The 20,872-nt window shown below is 33.8% G+C and overlaps 2 long non-coding RNA genes across 4 annotated transcripts in view; one reads left to right on the forward strand and one right to left on the reverse strand.

Moving 5' to 3' along the window:
• The window catches only part of LOC144579879 (uncharacterized), a 487,785-nt gene that overhangs the window by 107,679 nt on the left and 359,234 nt on the right, over window positions 1-20,872 (forward strand). The window lies entirely within an intron of this gene.
• LOC103788727 (uncharacterized) overlaps window positions 14,058-20,872 on the reverse strand; it is a 45,999-nt gene continuing 39,184 nt past the window's right edge. For all 3 annotated transcript variants that reach the window (XR_013528450.1, XR_013528452.1, XR_013528451.1), the window contains 2 exons: window positions 16,413-16,496; window positions 14,058-14,515 (listed from right to left, as the gene is read on the reverse strand). This is a non-coding gene — a long non-coding RNA (uncharacterized LOC103788727). The remainder of the gene's footprint in view (window positions 14,516-16,412; window positions 16,497-20,872) is intronic.

Consider the following 20,872-nt stretch of genomic DNA (forward strand, 5'->3'; position numbering starts at 1 on the left):
AGACATCTGTGGAACTTTAAACTTGAGAGAGATGATTTAGGTTATCTGGCTGAAAAGAATTTCTAAGTGACTAGTGTTTAAGAGGAAGCAGAGCATAAAACTTTGGAAAATTTGAGACTTGATAATGCAAAAGACAAAAAAGACTTTTTGGGGAATAAATTCAAGCCTGCTGCAGAAATTTTTATATGTAATAAGGAGCAGAATGTTAATCAACAAGATAATGGGAAAATGTCTCCAAAGCATGTCAGACTTTCAGCACAGCCCCTCTGATCTCAGGCTCAGAGGCCTAGGAGGGAAAAATGATTTACTGTTCTGGGCCCAGAGCACCCCTGTCTGTCCAGCATTGGGATATATTGTCCTGTATCCCAGCTGCATCAGCTCCAGTGTGGCAGAAATGGGCCAAGAAACACCTCAGGCTCTTGCTTGAGAGAGTGCAAGTCCAAGCCTTGGTGGGTTACATGTGGTGCTAGGCTTGCAGGTACACAAAAGTAAAGTACTGAGATTTGGAAACCTCCACCTAGATTTCAGAGGAGGTACAGAAATGCCTGGATGTCATGGCAGAAATTTGCTGCAAGGCTGAAACCCTCATGGAGAACCTCTGCTAGGACAGTGCAAAAGGGAAATGTGAGGTTGGAACTCCCACACAGAGTCCCCACTAAGGTGCCACCTGGTGGAGCTGTAAGAAGAGGGCCACTGTCCTCCAGACCCCACAATAGTAGATTTTCTGACAGCTTGCATTGTGTGCCTGGAAAAGCCAGACACTCAGTTGTAGCCTGTGAAAGCAGTCAGGAGGAGGACTGTACCCTGCAAAGCAACAGGGACAGAGCTGTCCAAGGCTATGGCAGCCCATGTCTTGCATCAGTGTTATCTGAATATGAGACATGGAGTCTAAAGATCACTTTTGAACTTTAAGGTTTAGAGACTGACATACTGCATTTTGGACTTGCATGAAGCCTGTAGCTCCTTCATTTTGGCCGGTTTCTACCATTTGGAATGGGGATATTTACCCAATGCCTGTACCCCCCATTGTTTCTAGGAAGTAACTAACTTGCTTTTGATTTTATAGGTTCATAGGTGGGAGGGACTTGCCTTGTCTCAGATCAGACTTTTGACTGTGGACTTTTGGGTTGATGCCTAAATGAGTTAAGACTTTGGGGGATTGTTGGGAAGGTATGATTGGTTTTGAAATGTGAGGACATGAAATTTGGGAGGGGCCAGGGGTGGAATGATATGTTTTGGTAGTGTCCTCACCCAGATCTCATCTTGAATTATTTTGCCCATAATCCCCATGTGTTATGGGAGAAACCCAGGGGGAGGTAATTGAATCATGGGGGTGGGTTTTCCCCATGCTGTTCTCATGATAGTGAATAAATCTCACGAGATCTGATCGTTTTATAAAAAGTAGTTTCCCTGCACATGCTGTCTTGCCTCCAGCCATGTAAGATTTGCCTTTGCTCCTCTTTCATCTTCTGCCATGATTGTAAGGCCTCCACAGCTATGTGGAAATGTAAGTTTATTAAACTTACATTTCTTTTATAAATTACTTTTTTCCTTTATAAGTTATCCAGTCTCAGAAATGCCTTTACAAGCAGTGCAAGAACAAACTAATTCAGTGTATCACATACATATTACTAACGTGGCATCCAACATATTTTAGTTCCCTATTCTGCTAGATTATAACAACATTAAGATTGTGATGGTACCTTAATTTTCTGAGTGAAGGAATATATGAGTGAGTGAACAATACTGACATGGCCATACTAGGAAATAGCTCAATGGGATTACCCTTGAAAAGTTTTGTTTTTGGATCCTGCTTTGCTAGCAATTTGGCATTGACATTGGGTACAAGTAGAAATGAAGAAAACATAAGACAAAGTGTCCCTAAACAATGGAGAACTGAAATTCCCGATACATTCAATTATATTGCTTTTTACTATAGCACCTATAAATAAGCATCACTACCTTAAAGTGTAACAGAGAAACTGAATGTTTCTAATATACACATATCACACGAGCAATAATTGTGTATGAGTTTCATTTGTAATAAAACAGAATATAGAGAGATTAATTTACTATTAAATTCCTAATTGTTAATGGAACTGCACTTAATTTGTCATGCTAGTATATATTATTCATTTTATGAAAAAGACATATGAAGACAAATTGGAACAATAAGATGTTTTGTAAGCATAACATTGGAACAAAGAATATAAATTTTATGATTTAATGAATGAAGAATATAAAGCTAGGATAAAATGATGTATAATCATATAGACATATGCAAGTGACTAGTATTTGTAAAGTCTGAATTGAATTATCAAAGCCTCTAATCTGAACAGCCCTTAGAGTGCTACTTCTAATAATTTACCTTTAATTTCTATGTTCTGTACTTTCTCCTATACTCTTCTGTCAAAATATTAGTACCTATCATGTAGCAGTATTGTGCTAGTTGATAAGAATAGAAATACAAACAAAACAAAATGAGTTAAGTCTGTAAGCAAATCTCGGTGAAAAGTGAAGAAGTACAAAGAGAAATATAAAATATGAACAAGTTTCAGAAGCAGTGTTATATAGGTAGTGAATAAGAATGGAAAGAGTAGATGCTCAAGTTCTTGGCTTTCTGAATGTAGTTATATTTAATAAGAATTTCAAAAACAGGGCTTTAGCTGATAGATGGATGGTGAGAACATTACATAAGAAGAAAGAATATATCAAAAGATACTTGATGGTGAGAAATTTACACAAGAAGAAAGAATATACCTAAAGATACTAAGGATAAATAAATCAGCATGATGTGTTCAGGAACAATACATAATTGAGTACTAAACATCGTTCTGTGAATTGGCCCCAAAGATATTGTTTCTTAAGACCAGTATTAAGAGAGAAATACTTTGTTTTAGTTCATTTAAATTTTGTAATATATATTTTGTATTTTATTGTAAACACAGTCATAGCCATTTAGAATAAAAAAGATTTAAAAGGTTTATACGAATTTATAAAGCTCTCATAGTATAAAAATTATATCATCATCTAATCAAGTAAGTGCTGAATGATAGAAATACTGAATTTGATATTATAATAGTAATCACAGTGATGATTCACAAAATTAACCGTCCTTCTCTAAGTTGGAAGTGATCTAAGACATTGGCATAATGTTTGAAAGTGATGAAGATATACAGCTGTCATTTTATTTTATTTTTTAATTATTATGATACTTTAAGTTCTGGGTTACATGTGCAGAACAGGCAAGTTTATTACATAAGTATACACGTGACATGGTGGTTTTCTGTATCCATCACCCAGTTATCTACATTAGGTATTTCTCTTAATGTTATCCCTCCCCTATACCCCCACCCTCTCCTATTCCTCCCCTAGCTCTCAACCCCCAACAGGCCCTGGTGTGTGATGTTCCTGTCCCTATGTCCATGTGTTCTCATTGTTCAACACCCATTTATGAGTGACAACATGCAGTGTTTGGTTTTCTGTTCTTGTGTCAGTTTGCTGCAAATGATGGTTTCCAGCTTCATTCATGTCTCTGCAAAGGACATAAACTCACCCTTTTTTATGGCTGCATAGTATTCCATGGTATGTATGTGCCACATTTTCTTAATCCAGTCTATCATTGATGGGCATTGTATTGTTACATACATACCTATGTAACAAACCTGCATGTTCTGCACATGTACCCCAGAACTAAAAGTACAGTAATAATAATAAATAATAATATAGTATTATAATAATTTAAAAATAAAATAAAATGACAACTGTATATCTTCCTCAATTATGCCAAAGTCTTAGATCACTTCCAACTTAGAGTAGAAAGGTTAATTTTCTGAATCATCACTGTGATTATTATTATAATGTCAAATTAAATACTTCTATTGTTAAGTATTTCTATCCTTTATTTTGTTTCAAATCTTTGCTATTGTGAACAGTGCCACAATAAACATACATGTGCCTGTGTCTTTATAATAGAGTGATTTATAATCCTTTGGGTATATAACCAGTAATGGGATTGCTGGGTCAAATGGTATGTCTAAATCTAGATCCTTGAGGAATTGCCACACTGTCTTCTACAAAGGTTGAACTAATTTACACTCCTGCCAACAGTGTAAAAGTGTTTCTATTTCTCCATATCCTCTCCAGCATCTGTTGTCTCCTGATTTTTTAATGCTCACCATTCTAACTGGCATGGTTTTGATTGCATCTCAATGTGGTTTTGATTTGCATTTCTCTAATGACCAGTGATGATGAGCATTTTTTCATATGTTTGTTGACTGCATAAATGTCTTCTTTTGAGAAGTGTCCGTTCATATCCTTTACCCACTTTTTGATGGGCTTGGTTGTTTTTTTCTTGTAAATTTGTTAAGTTTATTGTAGATTCTGGAAATTAACTCTATCGAATGGCTAGATTGCAAATTTTTTTCTCATTCTGTTGGTTGCTAGCTCATTCTAATGATAGTTTCTTTTGCTGTGCAGAAGCTCTTCAATTTAATCAGATCTCATTTGTCTATTCCAGCTTTTATTGCTACTGCTTTTGGTGTTTTAGTCACGAAGTCCTTGCCCATACCTATGCCCTGAATGGTATAGCTTAGGTTTTCTTCTAGGGTTGTCATGGTATTAGGTCTTATGTTTAAATCTTTAATACATCTGGAGTTAATTTTTCTATAAGATGTAAGTAAGTTTCAGCTTTCTGCAATTGACCAGCCAGCTTTCCCAACACCATTTATTAAATAGGGAATCCTTTCCCCATTGCTTGTTTTTGTCAGGTTTGTCAAAGATCAGATATCATTTTAAAATGTAAAACATAAAACAGATTTTATTTTAAAGATTTATGGTGAAAAAGCATTTTTTATTACTAATTTTATAAGTTGTTTGCTCTTAGACTCCTAATATGTCCTCTTTCATTATCTGTAGGTGTTCTGATACATTAGCTCTCTACTGAATGTCATCCATGTCTACATGTTATGGTGGGTCTAGATTCTACAGAATATTTGAAGTGAGTCAGAAGATTGTAAATAACATGGAATTTTCTTCACGTTTTAGGTCTACTCTGCCCTCGTCTTGATAACTATTCCTGAGGGCAAGTGGTATAGTGTTTTCCAATTCTGTGATCCAACATTAAATTTATATATCTGTTTTAGAACTCATTGCATAAAATCGCAATTATTTATTTACACACCAATCTATTTTTTATAACCTGGAGGACCTTAAAGGCACCAGGAGATTTAATTACTTCTGAAATCTCTGCACCTAGAGAAATGTATGACAGTAGTCAGGGTAAATTTATTTCATGACTGATGTATTAAATTGAATTGACATGTACGGAAAGAAGGGAGGTTATCTCAGGATGCAAAATTCATGGTGGTATATTGAAGAATAATAACTTGGAAAATATAGTTTTGGATGTTAAGTGTTATATAACAGTAATTTTAAAGGTTACTCTTTCATTAGTAAGTCAGAATACACACCTTAATTCACATGTTAGCTATAGTATTGCTCACCAGACTACAAAAAGTTGTGACATAATTCTAAAGAGACAGGAATGAAAAATAAAAATGAATTAAAAGGAATCACTGTGCTCTCCCCTTGAAAGATTGCCATTTTTTAGTTACTTTGGATAAGTAACTAAATTTTAAAAAATGAAAATATCAATGAGAATCTAAATTAAAATGCAAATAGCTTAATCTGTCTTTGCTACTTTAAATTAAGTTTTGAATTTGATTGGGGAAAAAAAGAAGAAAATGAAGGTGTTAATTTCAAAGCAGAGTTCATAAAGCAGACAGTCCTTGGGGGCGAAATGATAGCATGAGTTCATTATAATGGATTGTTCTGCAAAGAGATGGAACTAATAGGCATCACCAAAAGGATGACCCTGTAATGTGCATGTTTAAGGTGATATAATAGGATAAAATTTGAAGGCCACAGATCCATTTCTCAGAAGCTCAATAAGTATAACTTTACTCTTTGAAATAAGAAAGTTTAGAAAGTATTTAAATTACTGTATTAAATTAATAAATTACCTGTCCTTTTGTTTTGAAAATTTTTATTTCTATTTCATGCGTTTTTAATTTTCCTAGAGTAGTCTGATTAATAAAATATCATGCTTTTATTTGTGAGCAACTATGACAGTGCAGCATGGGATAAACAGATATAATCAAGTGAATTTTTTTCTTGCTTTAAGTTGCTGTTAAAAAATGCATGAATTAATACAGGTTTTCAGGGTAAGTTATTATACTGTATCGTTTGTAGATGAATAGCAAGAAATCTTAAATAAACTGTTGCTTTGTATTAAAAAGTAAAAAAGAAATTTAAACTTCTATTTTGATTATATTGTTCTAGTCTTAGGAAGCAAGAACTTGTCATTAAGGAACCCATGTACACCCACACGGTTTTACTGCTCATTTTGACATCTGCTAGGCATCAGCAGGGCAAAACTCGTAAAGAAATGACAAGGATAGAAGAATTGAATGTGTTTTTTCAGCTGGTCATGCTACTCTTCCATAGTCTTCATTAATCCATTGTCTGTTCCAAGTTTTTTCTTCCCCCTAAATTAAGCATCTCAATTTACTAGTGAAAGCACTGTTTCTTAGAATTTGTTCTATAGAATCCTAGTTTTATGAGATATTATTGGGAGAACAAAAGATGCTAGGATAAAATAACTTTGAGAGAAATAGAGTGCAAAACAAAGTTAAGCAGATTTCTTTACCATAGATTGGTTTAGAGGATTTCCAATTCTAATGTATGTTATAAACTTCCATAAAAGGGATATTATATATGGAATGTTTTCCATATTTATTTGATGACTAGTGTGTCTCTAGGAATTCTTAAGCACTTTAGACCAGGGAATTGGCAAAGGAAGAGCACCAGAGATGTGAGAGTAAGCATTCTTTTTTGCTGTTGTTGTTTTTTTGAGATGGTGTCTTGCTCTGTTGCCCAGACTGGAATGCAGTGGTATGATCTCAGCTCACTACAACCTCTGCTTCCCAGGTTCAAGTGATTCTCTTGCCTCAGCCTCCATGGTGGTTCACGTCTGTAATCCCACCACCTTGTGAGGCTGGTACGGACAGATCACCTGAGGTCAGGGGTTTGAGATCGGCCTGTCCAACATGGTTAAACCCTTAAAATCCACCTCCACTAAAAATACAAAAATTGACCAAGTGTGGGGGCTTCTGCCTATAATTCCAGCTATTTGGGAGAGTTAGCATTCTGAACATTCACCTGAGAACAACTGAAAATGTATTAAAACATATATAAGATATAAAGAATGGTAATGAGTACACAAAAGGGAAATCACTAATTTCAGTTGGTGTATCATTCATAGTAAGCATGGGCAGTTACTGATTTAAGGGCAATATTGACTTAAATCTTGCCCTGGAAGAACTAAATACTCTCCTTACCTCATTGTCATAGTCTTCCAGTTATTAAATTGGGAAAAAATACAACAAGATTAAATAGCTACTCACTTCCAAAAATAATGAAAACATAATGTTAAAGGGATAATATCCTTGAAATATAGGGCAAAATAAGACATATAAAGGCATTTAATTCCCTGGCTTCTACTTACAGACTTCCAGGATGTTTGATAGTATACTCATCCTCAGGACTCCTAAAAGAGAACTGCAGAGGGAAGAGTAACCCATATCTCATCTTAATCTGTCTTTGGAATGATAAGGCATCTACTGAAAATGTGTGAAGGTGGGAGGGAATTGAGACTCGTAATAAAAATTAGGTGGACATTGCTTAGCTGGGGAGGATGGAATAATTCATAACACACAACAGAAACAAAACCAGGTTACTGTCCCCTCCCATTAGATGTAATAATTTTTAAAATAAGTATTTCTAGCAGACATTTTTTAAAAATCCCTACAGTATTTTTCAAAATTTTAGTCTTGCAAACTGAATTTTGGAAAGGGTTCACAGATCAGAGAAACTAATGTTGCAACTGTTTATAGTTACCTGTACCTACTTGCCCTGGCAATACATAAGTTCGACAGGGGAAGAGGGAGAAAATGACTCTAAAAAAAGTAACAAAACAAAGATTACCAGACTGAAGTAGGAACATTAGGACCATGATAAAACTACCACTGTAATATGCCAAACTCTGGGACCATGAACTCCTTTGTAGACATGCAGAGAAAATAAGTAAATAGATCCTTGATAGATGAAAACATAAGCAAAGAGCCAGAGGCCAGTCTGTGAGCCCACTTGTGACTTGATAGACCAGAAACTTGAAGTGACCAGAAGACCTGGGGAAGACTGCACATTGTCAGTGGGCATCGTCAGTGTCAGTCAGAAGCAGCAAAAGCAATAATGAAAATACCCAGGGGCCAAAGGCTAGCACACTATTATGTTTTCCTGGACTAGTTAAATCTCAATATTTTTGTCAGTCTCAAAAAGGAAAGGTCTATATCTTAAGAGGATAAAGAATAAGATAATTGTAAGACAATTAAGGCAGACCTTTCTATTATTTTGAAAAGAAGGAAAAAAATAGAGGATATGATTGTTAATGAGGATAAAAAGGCATACACATTTTTAAAAGTACTCATTTTGACCCATTTTACTTAAAAGGTGTTTTAAATATAGCAGGCTTCATTGCTAAAATAAAATAAAAATTATATCAATAATATTCTATAATAATTTATAGCAAAATAAAGGTGAATGCTTTTAAGTCTATAACATTCTAAAGAAGACTTTGTGAACCTTATGTACCATAAAATGCATACTTTAGAGCTAAGTCACTTCAGTCTAATACATTAATCTTTCTTGTTTTAAATCAAGGTAAAATTTTGAGCTATCATAATCACCACATTTTCCCAAAAGCATCTACTATTTGCATATATTAACCATTGATATGTAAACACTGACATTGGATTTCTTCAAAATTGTAACATATAAAATTAATTAGCTTCTGTGTTTATAACAAGATTTACATAGCTTCAATAGAGTATCATTAACTCACAGTTTTAATATTAAAAAGTATTTAACTATATCTTGCTCCAAAATAAGAGTATATTCTATGTCCTTGTTCTCCAAGTTTAAATGTAATTATCAGCCAATTCAGTCTGAGTTGTATTAGGTAGTGAAGGTCTTTCTAAACAAGTACTTAAGTACCTAACTCTGCATCTGAGGCAGCTCTTGTAGAAAAAAATCTACCCTCTCTAAGTTCTATAGCCATAGAACTCACTTTTTGTTTTTCTTTAACTGATCTCTTGGACATTGTCTTCCAGCAGCACAACATTAGACAAAGTAGGATTTACAGTTCATAATATAATATTTCACATACAAAAACATATGATATAGTAATCCTCGTTTATTAATTGTTGTTCTGTCTGATGTGTGTTCATCACATTGTATTTTACTTATACGGTTGTGTCAGTCATACCAAGGGATTCATGACAACAAGGTAACAAAGAGATAATCTACTTTTTAATATAAGATGAATTAAAATATAAGCCGGCTGTTAAATGGTCAGCTGTGTTTTAAAGTGAGTCCTGCAATGAAATGATAAGTAGTAAGTACCTATCCATTACTGAAGTGATTCCTTCAAAGTAGAACAGGAGGACGATTAAAATTCAGTTGATAGGATATTTATTCATAGTCATTATTCAACAACAGACACTTTGTGACCTCATAAAAATGCTAACACCCATTTTCTCATTCATATGTAACCCCAGAAAATTAATCTGGCCCCAATCATAATTTATATGGCCAATACCATCCCTTACTTAAAATTTAATGCCATTTCATCAAAGAGCTCTCATGTTTCTCACTAAATGACATGCTAAAATTCACAACAAACTCAAATCTAAGTTTTACTTTTCATTTAAGAATGCAGGTATTTGATATAACTGACCCACAAAATACAAATAACGTAGACAGATAGAATTCTCTAAATAATGTGTTATGTTCATTTTCACCAAGAATAATGTGTTACCTATAATTTATTTATAAAATATTCTAAGTTAAATCTGAAGCCACATTGTATTTTTTCTTTTGCTTCTTAATGCACACCCAACATTCAGATGATGTTGCTTCTCAGTAATTTTCAGAGTTCCACATTGTCTAATAAATAATTACATAATTCAGTTTGGTTTGGTAGGAATAATAACTCCCCCCAAATATGTGCATAATTGAATCTCCAGGACCTGTAAATAGCGGCTTTAAGACAAAGGCAACTTTAAGAATGTGATTAAAGATGTTAAGATAGATAGATTATCCTGGATTATGTAATCACAGGGATCCTTAAATGCATAAAAGGGAGGCAAGAGAGTCAAAGTTAGATTCTAACCTCCAGAACTAGAGGATAATAAATTCATGTTGTCTTAAACCATCATGTTTATAATAATTTGTCACACTTCCATATAGAAACCCTTCTTCTCAAACCAATTAAAAAATTTTTAAATGAATGCCTTAAAAATTGCCCAACCCAAAGCCAGGAAACCTGCAAACAAATGGAGCTTATATTGCTCCCAAAGGCTTTCTTTGTACTTGGAGGTACAAGCCATATTGGGGGTGAACATATTGAGTATGTGCTACCTTTTGTCACTTTTATTTAGACCTCAGTAATTCAAGGCTATCCATCTTATTATTATATGTGCAAATATGGTGAAAACAGATTATCACACTGACAAAATAGCTCTTTTTGTAAATAAATAACTCATCCTGAAGTTTTTATATTTATAAATCAGAAAACTTCATTCTGTAAAATGCTTAGCATATTACCATACCTTGAGTAAACGTTAAAAAAGTGTTTCATTTTGAATATTAAGTTTATTTAGGATAATAGAAGAATGATACTATGAAACAATGATTTTCAGCTGTCATTACACTATAGCACACAGCATGTGCAATCTCCTGAATGAACAATTGCCCTTTATTTTATGTTGTGGGATTATGTAAAATTCCACATTATAGTGATAATTGTAACTCTTTGCAACGGACATCTTAGAAACAAAACAGTGTGCCATGGGTCATGGTTTAGAAATACAGGGTGGAGAATATCTAAAGTTGATTGAAGAATAAGTTCTAATTAACATGGAGTACTAAAAACATGAAAAGAAAACTGGGAAATAAGATTGCAAGTAAATGTTGAGATGTAACTGAGAGTGCATAGTGTAGCACTCACTGTAGAGCATTATGTAGAAAAAATTAGAACCTGTCATATTCTTGTAACTTATTATTAAAAAAATTAAGTGGTATAAATACATATGAAATGACAAAAGCCCACATAATTTAACTAAAACGTTAAAGGTAAAAAGGATTAACAGCAGTTGTATTTAGGTAGAGATTAATTTTTGTGTAGATTTTGCTAAGGTATAATTTTTTAAAAATAACATGTTACTTTTATAATTAGAGGAAAATACTTGTAGATGTCATTGAGAAGTAATTTCTACAATATTAAGCTTTTAAAAATAAAAAATTTAAAATGAGGGTAACACGAATATTATTGAAATCATGTAAATTTGCCATTTATCTACTGACCAATTATTTATATCTGGCCTAATTTTATATCACATGCTATTGTAGTATGAAAATAATATAATGGAATACTGCATTATAAGCTTTAAAAGATAGAAACATTTAATTATAGTATAAATTATCAAGACTATGTATTTAATAATGTGACATAATTTAACAAATGTTTTTAAAATTTATACAAGTATAGAAATATGGAAATAATATTAGGCAATAAACAAATATGGTAAAACTCTGTAATAGAAAGTATTATTTCTGTTTATATATCCTTTACTGATTATAAAAAAGACTGAATAACATTACAAAAGCATTTAGGATTTCAAATAGTTATAGAAAACTTGCATTCTTTCTGAGATTTTTCTGTGTAATCTTTTCTTATTTTTTAAATTGACAGTAAGCTTAAAATAATGTTTCTCAAAGGTGGAATGTGATGTCTTGAATACAAGTTGAGTTTTTATTACTCTTTGTAATCATAGGGATAATCATTTCACAAAAGCTATGTATAGCAGATGTAAATATCGTGTCATATCTGGACAAAATGACTCTTAATATGCCTCAAAAGATACGTTCTAAGTACAGTTATTTATTGTCTTAATATGTTTTATATTTCAGAATTCTAAAGTTCTGTTGAACTTTTTTATTTTCTTATAAATTTAATTTGTAAATTATAAATGCAAATGGAATTACAATGTTTTAAGTTTTAAAGGACTGTGCTCTTGTGTAATAACTTGCATCACATTTTCATAAGGCAACTAATGTCTGCACTTCAACATTTCAACAATATAATTTTCAGTGATTATTTAGTTTTATCTCTAATGATTGGAAGTTCTCCATGATATGTCATAAAATAATAAATGTTAGCAATGGTGGAAAGTTTTACATGTCCCTAGTTGAAATGAAATAGTATGACATATAGTTTTCTTCCAACCCTTTCGGTAAAGAGATTCACAGTTTTATTATAAACCATAAAAGATTCCATGCCTGCCAATGGTGAGTCAGGCATGGAGCGGTGAAGGGTATGTGAGCAAGTATGGGATCTGGCCATTGCACAGGCAGACACGCCAGTTGCTGCCACAGGGTGGTCAGCTCCAGGTGTCAGAATGGGCAACAGCTATCTGTGAAACTATAGCAAACCAAGTGCAGTGCAAGTAGCTTCAATGCCTGGCACAAGGGAACATGGTGGCATCTAGGAACTTGGAGATACCAGGAACCACAGTGCCCAAAGAGGAAGTCATAGCCCTAGCTCAGGGCAAGGAGCACTTGCAGGCCAGCACTGAGTTGCCCAGAGCACCACCTCAACTTCACTCCTATGCTCCTCAGCACAGGAGTCCAGAGGGAGCCGAGGCAGCTGGAGCTGAGGGAACAGGTGGCTGGCATGTCAGCACTGCCTTGGGCATGTGCACACTGCCAGGCTGCTACAGTGCCTGGACTCGGCACTAACTTTTCTCAGAGATTAGAATGGGTTCGGACAGCAGGGAGAAGCCAGACAGTTTAAGCAGGCACTTTTGAGCCTCCAAGGGCGAAGGGGAACTTCTCAGGCTTCCAAAAGTGCAGAGTTGCCTAGGTCCACCGCCACAACTTGAGTGTCTGCAGTTGTGTTCAGGAGGGCAGGATTCCTGCCTGCTCCATGGACTGGAGTTCCAGGTGTGCAACCCTGACATGAGCAGCTGCAGCTGCGCATGGGAAGGCTGGGCTTCAACCTGCTCCTGTGGTCCAAGAGCACAGGGATGCCCAGGTCCACAACTATAGCTTCAGCAGCTTCAGTGACACCCAGGGAACTCCCATCCCAACTCAGCAGGGACAGGATTCCCGCTTTTCCCTGACTCCCGCCAACTCCGTGGGAGCATGCAGCCCCAGCCATGCCTCCCTCTGTAGCAAGCATAATGGCAGTGGCTGTTCCATGTGGTTTGCAGCTGCCATCAGTATAATACATTTCACAGTAAACTAACAAGAGTTTTATTGACTATGATAGTGGGCAACTTTAAATTTCAAAAAAAAGTATTTGGTTGTTAAAAATAGGGCTACAATATTGAAAAATACATTGCAGTATGAAAAATGTTAGTGGAATACATTATTATTCTTTTTACTTTTAAAAAATATATTGTTTTGATTTAGTAGTCAGTAAAACATTAGGAGTATATATATATATTTTTTTTTACTAAAAGCAAAAATTATGTTAGATGTACCCCTGTGGCACACATATTGTGTGCTTTTTTTTTTTTCTAGGTACATTTTCTGTCAATAAAAATCCAGGCGAAATAATCACTTCATAGAGTATTCAGCCACATTATTTCTCTCATTTACTCATTACCCCAACTTCAATTGTGCTTATGATAAATGTTATAGATTATGTAACTTTTGAATTTCCTTGAGGGTTGCAAAGTGGAAATAAAAACTAAATTGCTAAATTAAATTTTATAAAAAACCTTTACCTAATGTAACTTTACTTAATGTACCTAGTGCAATGTTAAAAAAAAAAAAAAACTTTACCTAACTAAAAATGGACTAAGAATAAAAAACAAGTTTATTTTGTAAGCATGAGAATAAAAGGGAATGGAATAAAAAGAAAAGAGTAGAGGACATTTAAAAATTCATTTAATCAGGTATATTCATTGAGAAGATCACCTGACAGAAACATTGTGTAGAAATACATTTGGGATCAGATGAGAACTATATATTAATTCACATTCTAACTCTAATCAATTTTATTACATATTACCTCTCTTAATTTATACTTATAATACATTTAGAGTCAGGTCATCCATTTAACTCTCAGTAATTTAACTATATTAGATAATGTATTCACTTTTCATTATTCTGCTAGTAGTTCTAACAATGCAGACTCAATGGTGCTTGCAGTGAGACAGGAGAAAAATCGCTTGATAAAAATACCATGTTCTTCTGTTTCTGTGCCTTCCTGCTTGCTTGCCTTTCTTTTTTTCTGCCTTCCTTCCTTCCTTCCTTCCTTCCTTCCTTCCTTCCTTCCTTCCTTCCTTCCTTCCTTTCTTCCTTCCTTCCTTGCTTCCACATGATGAATCTCAATGAGACAAAGAATAATTTGGCATTTTAAGTGTAACAAGTGCAACTTATTTGTGAAAAGATATTTCTAAAGATTCAAAACAGAATCTCATTACAGATGAGCGTTAACAGATTTTTGCAATCAATTTTCAATGTAGGAAACACTAACTTTGAACTGTAATCGAGAAAAAATGTTATCCCCCCCCCACTACTCCTATTCTTCTCATTGGCAGACTTGTATTACAGAATTTTTGCCCAGTCATTATTATCATTGCTGTTGTGTACTGAATTATGTTTCCTCAAAATTCTAATATTGAAACCATAACCGCCAATGTGACTGTATTTGGAGATAGGGTAGCATCTTTAAGCAGGTAATATGGTTAAATAAGTAAATAAAGATAGAGCTCTAATATCATAGACTTTGTGTTCTTCTAAGAAAAGGAAGAGACACCAAGGCTGTGAGCATACAGTAAAAGGTCATGAGGAGACACAGGCAGAAGACAGCCATCTGCAAGCCTAGGAGAGAAGACTAAGGAGAAACCAAACCTGCCAGTACTCAGACTCCAAACTGTGAGAAAATGAATTTCTATTATTTAAGCAACCCAGTCTGTGATATTTTGTTATGGCAGCCTAAGATGACTAATACAATGATGCTTTTGGATTTTAACAATAAGTTATTTGTGGAAATTTGTTTTCTTCAGTCGATACATACATACCTACATAACAGTCTTAATTTTGCCTCTTGGCTTACAAAGCTAAAACACTTAGTACCTGGCCATTAACAGAATAAGTTTACAAAATCTTCCCCTAAAGTACCACTTCTCCCCTCTGAACTCTTATAAGGATTTATCTGACCTTTTAAAATAACATTTACTACAATTTACTTTATAAAACATGCTCTTTTATTATTTACTTTATCACTATAATTAAATAGAAAACAACTTGAATCAAAAGACAACATATTTTATTTTATTTTCCCTTTATGGATCTAAACATGCTTCCAAGAAGTGCTTAATAAACAGTTGTGAATTAATGATAAGAGGAAAATAAAGTAAATATGGATATTCTAAAAATGGATTCACTTCCTGAATTATTTATTTTAGAAATTTATCCAGTTGTTACTCAATTTCCCAAGCCAGAAATCTAGAAACAAGTTTACTTTATGTTTCTGTTTCCATCATATTTCCACATGATAAAAGAATCAGCAAGTTTTAACTGTTCATATTAAATACCCTTGTTCTTCATCCCCAGCATCGTCACCCTAATGTGGATTACCTTGATCTTTATTTTTCTGAGTAACTACAACTGTCAGATATCTGGCTCCCTGTATCTATCTCACTCTATTTCTATTAATGTTCCAAAGACAATTACAAAAACTTTTCGAGGTATAAATAGCCATGCCATCCATATGCTCCAAAGATTTTGCAATCTTTTCCATTCTCTTTGGATAAAAAGTGATTAATTCTTACTTTGGTAGATGTGCTCTCATATAAATATCTTGTTTCTCATCTTGGAAGTGGAAAATAGTCTGGAAATTTATGACAGTTGTGTGTCGTAGGGTGGTAGTGCTGTGGGAAGTTCAATGTGATGAAGAAATCAAAATATTCTCCATGACCAAAGTTCATAACTTCACTAATTGACTTTGGCTTCTTTTTTTTTTTTTTTTTTTTTTTTTTAATTTTTTATTGGATTATGGGTTTTGGGGTACATGAGCAGAGCATGCAAGACAGTTGCGTAGGTACACACATGGCAGTGTGCTTTGCTTTTCTTCTCCCCTTCACCCACATTTGGCATTTCTCCCCAGGCTATCCCCCCCACCTCCCCCTCCCACTGGCCCTCCCCTTTTCCCCCCAGTAGACCCCACTGTTTAGTACTCCCGTCCCTGTGTCCATGTGTTCTCATTTTTCGTCACCCACCTATGAGTGAGAATATGCGGTGTTTCATTTTCTGTTCTTGTGTCAGTTTGCTGAGGATGATGTTTTCCAGATTCATCCATGTCCCTACAAACGACACGAACTCATCATTTCTGATTGCTGCATAATATTCCATGGTGTATATGTGCCACATTTTTCCAATCCAGTCTATTATCAATGGGCATTTGGGTTGATTCCAGGTCTTTGCTATTGTAAACAGTGCTGCAATGAACATTCGTGTACATGTGTCCTTATAGTAGAACGATTTATAGTCTTTTGGATATATACCCAGTAATGGGATTGCTGGGTCAAATGGAATTTCTATTTCTAAGGCCTTGAGGAATCGCCACACTGTCTTCCACAATGGTTGAACTAATTTACACTCCCTAAGTTATTGACTTCCTATATAAGAGCAAATTAATCAGATTGAGAAGCAAGATATATAAAAATTAGTAATGCAAGTCAGTTCAGCAAAAGATTTAAGAAAGTACAGGCCGGGCGCGGTGGCTCAAGCCTGTAATCCCAGCACTTTGGGTGGCCGAGGCGGGTGGATCACGAGGTCAACAGATCGAGACCATCCAGGTCAACATGGTGAAACCCCGTCTCTACTAAAAATTACAAAAAGTTAGCTGGGCATGGTGGCGCGTGCCTGTAATCCCAGCTACTCGGGAGGCTGAGGCAGGAGAATTGCCTGAACCCAGGGGGCGGAGGTTGCGGTGAGCCGAGATTGCGCCATTGCACTCCAGCCTGGGTAACAAGAGCGAAACTCCGTCTCAAAAAAAAAAAAAAAAAAAAAAAAAGAAAGTACATTTTGCCTTTCATTGTACATTAATCTTTTAAGATTCATACTCTTCTGTCTTTATTTATCCAGTGGGAAAAATTAAAAGCTTATTCATATAATCTACTCATCTAAAATATGCATATTTTCAAGATGTAAATAATAAATATTAATATAAATAAATATGTTAAAATTAAAAGGCAATTTGAGAGATGCTTTATATTCCTAAAGAAATTGGAATAATTATTTACTATATTCTAATCCTTTATAGAAGTCTTACATGGCTGAATATTGAATTGGGTTAAGTGAGAAAAATACCAGAAAGAAAAAGAGAGAGGAAGGGAGAGAAAGAAGGGGAAAAGGAAGCTAGGAAGACAAGAGAGATGGGGAGGGAAGGAAATGAATATTAATAGAGAGATAACACATTTTGAATTCCAATTACTAAACCTAAGAAAGAAAAAGTGCTGGGAATTAGTAGATCAATATTGGTGAGTTAAAAATAACTGTCTCTTTAAGTTTATTTCACTCTAGAAGAATGCCATAGATGGTAGCTTAAACAACAGAATTTTATATTTCCCTGTTCTGGAGCTTGAGATTTCAAAATCTGGTTCTTGTAAATAGAGTATTCTACTTTTCTATAACATCAAGACAAAAGTTAAGCAAAATGGGATTTAAAAACATACATTTAATATACAAGATTTTATATTTTAGTGACTATTAATGGACCATTCTGTCCACATTAGATTCCACATTTTTTTTAGAGATAGATGGTAAACACTGTTAGTTCAGAAAAAGACTATAGAGTTAACAAATACATTAATAGGAATAAAGATTATTATAGAATACGGTGAATCATAATAGTTACAAGCGATCAGAAGGAGCTTTGAATATTCTACTCCATACCAGGCTTAGGTGAAAAGGATAGCACAACAGAGCAACTATAGTCAACAATATGTACATTTACAAATAACTAAAAGAATGAAATCAAAACGTTTCTAAAACAAATAATGGGTAAATGCTTGAAGTGATGGATACCCCAATTACCTTGATTTGATTATTACACATTGTATGCTTATATGAAAACATTACATATATCCCCTAAATGTGTAAAACTATTATGTAACCAAAATAATTAATTCTTCAAAAAATATAGACTTCTTACTCTTAGGAGCTGAGTAGTTGCCTGGATTGTTTGTCTCTACATTATCATTGAACTACAGAAGAATGTGACATAGAAGGCAGTATGTTAATTTTGTTGGCTTTTGACTTTCCTCATTTCTTCCTCTTGAAGTATGATATAAAATTTTATTTTTTCTAATTTATTTATCACACAAACACATGAAAATAAAAAGCAAAAATGAATTTTACAGGTAGTCCCACCAATCTGATTTCATAAATTTTTTTTTACATAGATTTTATCAGGTCAGTAGCTAATTCTGGGTATACAATTCTCAGCAATATGTCTTAACTGGAAATGAAACTGTATGGAAAAGATCAATCAATCAATCTCATAGATTTGTAGAAAACTAAAGAAAGCAACTACATTAATAAAGCTCTTGAGTGGCATTATAGAGACATTGGTTTACAATAATGATAGTAATTTTGTTATCATTATTCATTTTTTCTGATACCAGAATAATGAAGACAGCTTAACAGAATAAAGTAGCAAATTATCCTTCTTATGAGTAAAAGATGCAAATATTCACATTAAATAAATATTAATAAAACACCATTATTTTAACTATATGCTTTACACATTAATAAGGCCAAAGCTCTCATTTTAAAATCAAATTTAATTTAAAATGTCAGGAATAAATAGAAAAATACTATAATCGATGTATTCTTTGGGAAGGGAAACACTGGGTAAGAATGAACTATTTCTTACTCAAGAAAGTCAGGGCGTGGGGAGTGTGTGTGTGTGTGTGTGCGCGCGCCTGTGTGTGCATGTGTGAGATATGTATACACATTTGAGTATATGAGCAACATAACCACATTCTCCCCCAAATTAAGGTAATTGTAGGTATTTTTGTTTGCTTGCTTTAAGTCAGGAGGAAAAAATCCTGGAAAAGCAATTGTAAAATAAGCCCATGTAAAACGATGCAATAAAAGAGAAGAGTAGAAATCAGTGAAAAAGATAACAGAAAAACAACATAAAATATCAAAAAAACCAATAACTGTTTCTTTAAAAATTATAATAGAACTAATATTATTTGACCTAAATTGATAAAAACAAATATTTAAAAGTTAAGATAAATTAGTAAGGCTAGGCATAAAATGAGCCATCATTAATATTCCTCCTACAAGTATTAAAATAAGAATAAAGAACCATCATGAAATATATTATGACAATACCATGAACCACTTAGATACAAGGTACAAATTTATTGAAAGATATAAATTACCAACGTTATGGAAGAATAAATAGAAATCCAGAATATATCTATTTGACCAAGGAAAGTTAATTCTATGCTCATCAAGAGAAACTGTATCTCATTTTTAAACTCTTATTTTTTTTTTTTTTTACTTTATGTCTTATATATTAAGGTCTGTCTTCATTTTGTCTTCACAAAGAGTGATATATTTTCTAAGTCATCATATGTCTTGGGTTTTATCACTATTACTTATTATTCTTTGATTGGGCAATATTTCTTCAGCAAAAACTTTACAATTAAAAATAAATACAAAGACCACTTGTTTGAGTTTAACGGTTTTCACTGAAAATACCTGCAAACCTTTTTCACTAAACAAAGTAACATAATGCCTCATATAAATAGACATTTAGATATGAGAGATGACAGGCATAATTGTTATAAATACTTTATCTAAGGATTGCTATATGTTTTTTTCTGCCTCTTAATTCTACAATTCTCAGCTATAAACTTAATCTCTAAACATGTTTTCTTGAGGTCAAGGTGTCTTCTTTGTGGATTTTTGGATGAATGTTTCCTTGTTCATTTGAAACAGGAGATTGAGAGATCTCTTTTTTAATCGGAAACTAGAATTACTTTTTTTTGGTTTAAATATGCTACCTTGGGCATGTGCACATAGTTACGACAATGGCAATTTTAAGAAATGTTGCTGTTAATTTGAGCTCCAAATTAGTGGTTGATAATTTTAGTCTCCATGATCTAAAAGTATCTTGTGATTGTAAGGAGGAACAGTTGATATAATCACTATCATCAAAATAACAACCTAATTTCACATGCTAAAAAAGAAAAACGACAACTGCTTCTCTTACTGTTGACTTTTAATAGCCTTTAGGTGAGTTTCAAATTAACACATTTTTATTACTTATTCTTTAATAAACATTGATTTTACCTAGAAGTTAATTGAGATAATTTCCGATTACTTTAGCCAGTCTCCAGCACAGCAGGACACAGCTGCCCCCATCCATAAGGATTCAGAATTGCTTACGTTCGCTATGGAGAAAAGTTATGTCTAGAATCCCTGTTGTACTATATTGTTCTGCATTTAAACACTGGGTTTGAAATTGACATTGGTAACATTTAAAAAATGAAATTTTGTCATTTATTGACAAACCAAATTGTAGATGGATTCTTGCACAAAGTAAAGATTCTCTTCTGAAGGAATAGGAGGTAACGAGGTGAGCCTGCTTGTTGTACATTTGTAGCTAATGTGCATTATTGTTCCTTTCTTCAAATTTAAAATAATGCTCCTTATAACT

The sequence above is a fragment of the Callithrix jacchus genome, chromosome 17 (assembly GCF_049354715.1).
Source record: "Callithrix jacchus isolate 240 chromosome 17, calJac240_pri, whole genome shotgun sequence".
Taxonomy (NCBI): domain Eukaryota; kingdom Metazoa; phylum Chordata; class Mammalia; order Primates; family Cebidae; genus Callithrix; species Callithrix jacchus.